A 6,000-nucleotide genomic window follows, 5' to 3' on the forward strand; every position below is an offset into this window, starting at 1 on the left:
TTCAAGTCCTCTCTGCTGTAATGCATAAATAATAGGAATAGTCACACTGAGTGAGGCCAGTGACTACTTAGACCTTTATGTTGCTTTTGGCAGTAGTTACTAGCATATATGTCCCCACATATATACACAATAAAATCTTAAGAGCAGAAAAATTATGCTTTGCTTTTCTTGTAGGTGTTCCCAGACCCAGTGACTTGTGGTTTGGGAATTTCCTGAGATAGAGATGGCATATTTGTTTAATAATTCTTTAAAAGTTTTTTCTTCCCCTGCAAATGTGAAGTAGTGTAACATTTTGGTGTGATCCATAGCCTGCAGAAAGGAGTTCCAAAGTTTAACTCAGAGTTATGTGATGAAGTTCTGGCTGCTCTGAACTCATTGTCTGGAAATCTCATGATACCCTCTAATTCTTGCATTAGGAGAGGCAGAAACTAATCATTCCTTATTCTGCTCTCTGGGTTTTTTGAAACAATTTCCTTCACTCTGGCAGTTCTAGAGCATCCATTTTTGAGCACTAACTGATGTTGACAAGTAATCACTAGGGGAATTATATTTAGAATAATATATATTTGCCATATCAACCAAGTAAGGCTCCTTCATTCAGAATCAGTGAATTATAACTAGGTCATGGTAACAAAAGTAAAAAGAAATAAATAGATATACAGATCAATAGCAATAAATCCTCCCACACCCTCACCCTTCCCTCCTGTGCAGCACATCTAATTTTCCACAGCTGCTATTATCTTTTGCTCTCTGAAATGAAATTGATGCATTCTGCTGTAATGTTGTATGTTTGTAGCTCTGGGTATTTTTGTCTATTAGGTTATTGGTAACTTAGTAAAATAAAAATTACAAAAACCAAAAAAAATGTTTTAAGACCAGCTTCTATAAAGAATAGGGCTATTAAGGAAATCAGCACTGCACTCTTGGTGTTGCATAAGATACTGGTCATTCCTTTTTGGAAAGGGTATGGACGACTTAAGAGGGGATTCAGAAAAGTCTGAGTGAAATATCAAGCATGGGAAAAGACTCCTCCATGAAGAACTGTGAGGAGAATGTGATAGCTTAGAAAAGAAATGAGTAAAAGCAGCCAAGATAAAAGATCAAATACTCAGACATTGTGGTGGGTTGACCCTGGCTGGGTGGCAGGTGCCCACCAAGGCTGGTGTATGACTCCCCTCCTCAGCTGGGTGGGGAACAGAAGATACAATGAAAGGCTCGTGGACTGGGACAAAGACAGGGAGGGATCACCCACCAGTGACTGTCGTAGGCAAAGCAGATTCAATTCATGGCTGTCACATGGGAGACATAGGATAGGAGATCCGATCTGGCCATCCAGTCTACTATTTCAGGCTTGTTTCTGTTGCAATGCCTTGGTTTCCAGTATAGAAAAGCTCTCAAATATGTTTAATAATGAGCCTGTGAGAAGTCTATGCAAATGAAGAAAATATTAAAGGATTTGCTTCATTTTTAGTGTATCTAAATCTAGTCCACTTCAGAATTGCCAAATTTGTATTAAGCAAGCACTGATATATGTCTCCAACTTTAAGTACATGTTTATAATCCACTGAAGTGGATTGAGATCAATAGGTTTGAGGAATGTGCTTAAAATGAAGAGTATACTTGAGAGCTTGTAGAGTGAAGGCCCTGGTAGAGAGCTCATCAAAGGTTTTCCTAGATGCAAAGTTGCACTGATATAAATTTGAAAGTGATTTGGAATTGATTGGATTAAACTTGTCTGAAAGTTTGTTGAATGCATTTGAGAAAAGGGAAGGGGTGGAGGTTGAGAGTCAAGTATCATTAGACCTAGCCAGTTAAAGGCACTGCCACTCTCCCATCTCTTTGCCCCTATCCTGAAAACCACTACTCCCAGGACAGTGCAGCAAAACATGTAAATCCCTGCCCCTCCACTTCTGTTTTTTAGAGGCTCTCAAAATAAAGTATCTAATAGTGATTTTATTCTAAAATTCCAAATTAAACAGAAGCAATTGATATGGGTCAATGTTCCTTTTGGTCTTCCTGAATTAATGGCTGGTGAACTGTGGCAATGGTAAAGGAAAACAGCCAGACAGTCAGAGCATCTTCATCTGCTTCCACTGTTTGCATCAGTGTGTGTTTGTGTGTGTTAAGGAGGGTAAATAAATGGAAATTAATCACTCGGTCTTGAATGTCTTCATGCAAAATGTTGACACTTTTCTATCTCATCAATTTAACAGAGTTAGAAGTCTGCAATGACCCAAACCTCCCAAACTTTCACCTGTAAGGCTGCTCTGGGGATGGGCGGTCACTACTTTAATATTCTTTATTGAATGAATGTTTGTTAGCCAACCTGCAAAAACTGTGTGCATGCTGAGAGCTCATGGCAATCAAGGTGTAAACCATGTTAAATTCACAGTTCATTGGAGAGCCATGTCTTTGAAGCATGCTCGCAGCGTTTAATAAAAAACTCATAAAGCCTTTAACTCCCTGCCTTGCCTGCACACAGAGTATAAGCATACTTTATCATAGTTCTGAATAGGCACCATGCTTGTAAGACATGGTGGATGTCAAGAGACCTCAGAAATTAGGATATGGTTCTACAAATCCACACCTGGGATATTTGTGACTTCAGTGGCTTTCTATTCTTTTTCATGTGTTAGCATCTATCATTCACTGAATTTCAGTCCTTATTCCCATTCTCATGCATTTTCTTCTCCTTTTGAAACATTGTGTAAATGAAAATACTACCTTAGAAATCTCTCAGAATTCATATCCCCCCTCTGTAGCTCCTGGCAACACAGTCTAGTTCAAATTGAGTTATTTTTATTAAGCCTTTGATTCTGGGGGAAAATAAGAACTTTTTGTTCCCAGTATTACCAGTATGAGTTCCTCACATGTTTGAGTTCAATCCATTTCTCAGGAAGCTCTTACACAGGTGGTCAATAGTTCATTCCAGGAGGCAGCAGACCATGTAAATGAGCCTCTGGATTCAGGCCTTATTATTACAAGAGTAGCTTAGTATAAGGCCAAACCCTCTGAGAAATTACTCATTGCTATTCCTAGCATTCAAGTGCAGTCTAATTTAGGATTTTCACAAAATCTAGAATAAGCTGGATTGCTGGAAATACTATTTCTGTTGAAGTTTATATATGTATGGGTATTTGTGTTTGTATATATATATTGTTATAAAGAACGATCAGAATTAGTCTGATCTGAGTATATTTCAGTAATCTTCTAAGTATTTTTTACATCTCAGCTATTTTGTATAAGTTTTGAAGTAGGTGGGTTTTATTGCCCCTAAAATATATGCATGCAATAAAGTGCAAGCAATAAGAGATAAATATGTAGTTTGTAGACTCTAGGCGGAAAGACCAGACACAAGTAAGAGACCTCCAGTTAATCATAAGGAAACTGCCCTTTCAGAAGAGGGATTATTTTATTTTTATTTTTGGCTCTGCCCACTTCTGATACAGGATTTGAGCACAAGTTTCACTACCGGATTTTAAATCTCTCTGGATGTTGTGCACTGCGCTTTAGTCCAGCAGTGACAGCTTCACAGCTCTGCAGTCTCATTTCTCTAAAAACTCCTCTATGGAGATCTCCCTGGAGTCCTAAGGAACAACAGCACTGCTCTTACCTTACACCAGCATCTGGCAGTCAAAGATTCTTATTCATCATGATTTAGTTTGTTGCCTCTACAGAGAAATGCAGCCTGCAAAAGCCACTGAGATTCAGACTGGGAAGAAGACCGTCAAACTTTGTTGAAAGAGAAGCCAGAAAAAATGCAATGGTGCTGGAAACCAACTTCTTTCACTCGAAGTGGGTTTTGGTAATGGTCTTTGACAAAGTAAGGAGTCAGCTGGGTCCTGGTGAGTGAGTGGAAATCACCTCAATGCATTCACCTCAACGTTCCTCTTCAGGCCTCTTAGAGAAGGTGCCAGGGCAGAAGGGCTGCTCCTGGTCCTTGGGCCAGACTCACTCTGTGAGGGAGAAAGTGGGAAGAAAAGTGTTGCTCCAGTGCAGATGCACTTCTGCTCCCTTTTCCACTCTCCTGCTTGAGTTAGCAAGGGAACAAAATAAGCCACACTAATAGCACTCTGCAGAGAGCAAAGGGGTTTTCTGCTCTCTTGTCTGCTTAAAATTCTCTGTGTCACTGTCAAACTTGTGGTGCCCTGCTGTGTACCTCTTTTCTTTTATTGAGTTGTGGTGTGAAGTAATGGGAAAAAATGCATACTCTTGGGCTCTCTAATGGTTTAGGAGACATTCTAGGAACTGTGGAGTTCCCCAAAAATTGTGCTTGCACACTTTCTGAGGAGAGACCACACTGCACAAATGCATCCCTTCTTAACAGACCTCAGCTTATGCACTGCCGGTTGCAAGACCTTTGGAGGCAAGCTGTGAGCAGGTGAAGTTGGCTGACACATTCCCAGAAAACCAGAAGCAGTCCTTCTGTATATGCTGTGATATCAAACCCATTTCAGGTGTTTAAAAATGTCATGTCTCTTTCAAGAGATTCAGAAATGCAAGGGCCTATTTATAAAAGAAGAATCCATTATAAGAGATTTATCTCAAAGACCTCAGTTCTTGTTCTGGAAAGCTCTGATCCACAGATTTCTGGATCTGGGGGGCCTTTTCTTTGGGATATAAATTCTGCTTGCTTTCTCACTTAAGCATCTGCTGTGGGCTGGAGCTAGGCACAGAACTCCAAACTAAAAAGTCTTTTGTTCGATCCACCATAATTTTCTTAGAAACTAGCACTGAATAAAAGCAGGAGGGCTGGCTCTGCTCCTGGTGATCCACAGCTAACATTGAGTAAATACTAAGCAGCCCCAGGTGAGAGCAAGTGTTGGTATGGATTAAATGTCCTACAGCTAAAGAATAAGTTGGAAGGTTTGTGTTTCTTGTGCAAACGAAGGACAACCTCTGTCCCAAACCACTCTTTGTGTCTGCTGTGACATTTTGGCTCTGTGTTACTTGTGTGTGCCATGGCTCTGAAAGGTGATGGGCTATAGGGGTTGGGTACAAAGGGGAGAAGTTGCATGTTTACCTTTTCAGTGATGATCAAATCAATAGGGATTTCTGTGCCTAAAATCACTGTTGTCTCATTAAAATCTGAGTTATAGCTTGCATGTTCTGCTTCTTCTGTTCCTTCACTGGTTTTAGGGCAATGTTCCCAAACTGAGTGCAGTAGGTTACTCCTTTTGTTCATGGGATTTTTTCCCCTGCAATGTCTCCTTAAACACATAAGGATTTATATCTGTTAAAAATCTGTGTTTTCCAAGAAAAGAGAGAGCACTAACATTTAGAAAAGCATGAGGATGAATCTTCACTGGAGATACACAGTCGATAAAGAGACTTGCAGTGACCTGAACATAGGTTAAATTGACCCATGTGAGAATAGAGAGACAAGAATGAAAGTAAAATAAGTTAGAGGAAAAGGCAGCAATAAAAATATGAGCTGCAATTGTTAGTTGTGGTGCTGTCAGTTCCCAAAGTGCCTGGGCAATACTTTGCCTTTCTTTGTGTCCTGTGCCAGGATGTGAAAGCACAGGACAGAACCATCCTGTGCACTTCTCTTGCAGCAAACAGAATAGGTCTGTTTTTCTGAACAGGGAAACTGAGTTGTGAATCAGGAAAATGTGCTCCACTGGGACATGAGCTAGAGCGTATCTGGGGATAGAAAAAAGATCTCATGAGCCTGAGGCTCTGTTCAGCTGCTGACCATTACGATGCCATTTCTCTCCCTGACCGTAACACTTTGGATGGAGACCCTGATTCAATGTTTTATGTCATTACATAAGCTCTGCATACAGATTGGTAAGGTAAGAGGCAGGGTTATAAAATAATCCAACTATTTATGTCCTTCATTACCCATCAGCCTTTGTAACTTGGCTTTATGTATTCCAGGCTGGCACACTTCTTATTAGGAACCATAAAAGAGAATTTGGATGAACTGCAAAGTAGATGCAAGAATATTATACTTCCCTAATTTTTACATTTGTTGCGTCCAAGATGTCAGGAGGT

The sequence above is a fragment of the Chamaea fasciata genome, unplaced genomic scaffold (genome assembly GCF_029207755.1).
Source record: "Chamaea fasciata isolate MVZ Bird 193981 ecotype frontalis unplaced genomic scaffold, bChaFas1.0.hap1 SCAF_9, whole genome shotgun sequence".
NCBI classification, from domain to species: Eukaryota; Metazoa; Chordata; class Aves; order Passeriformes; family Sylviidae; genus Chamaea; species Chamaea fasciata.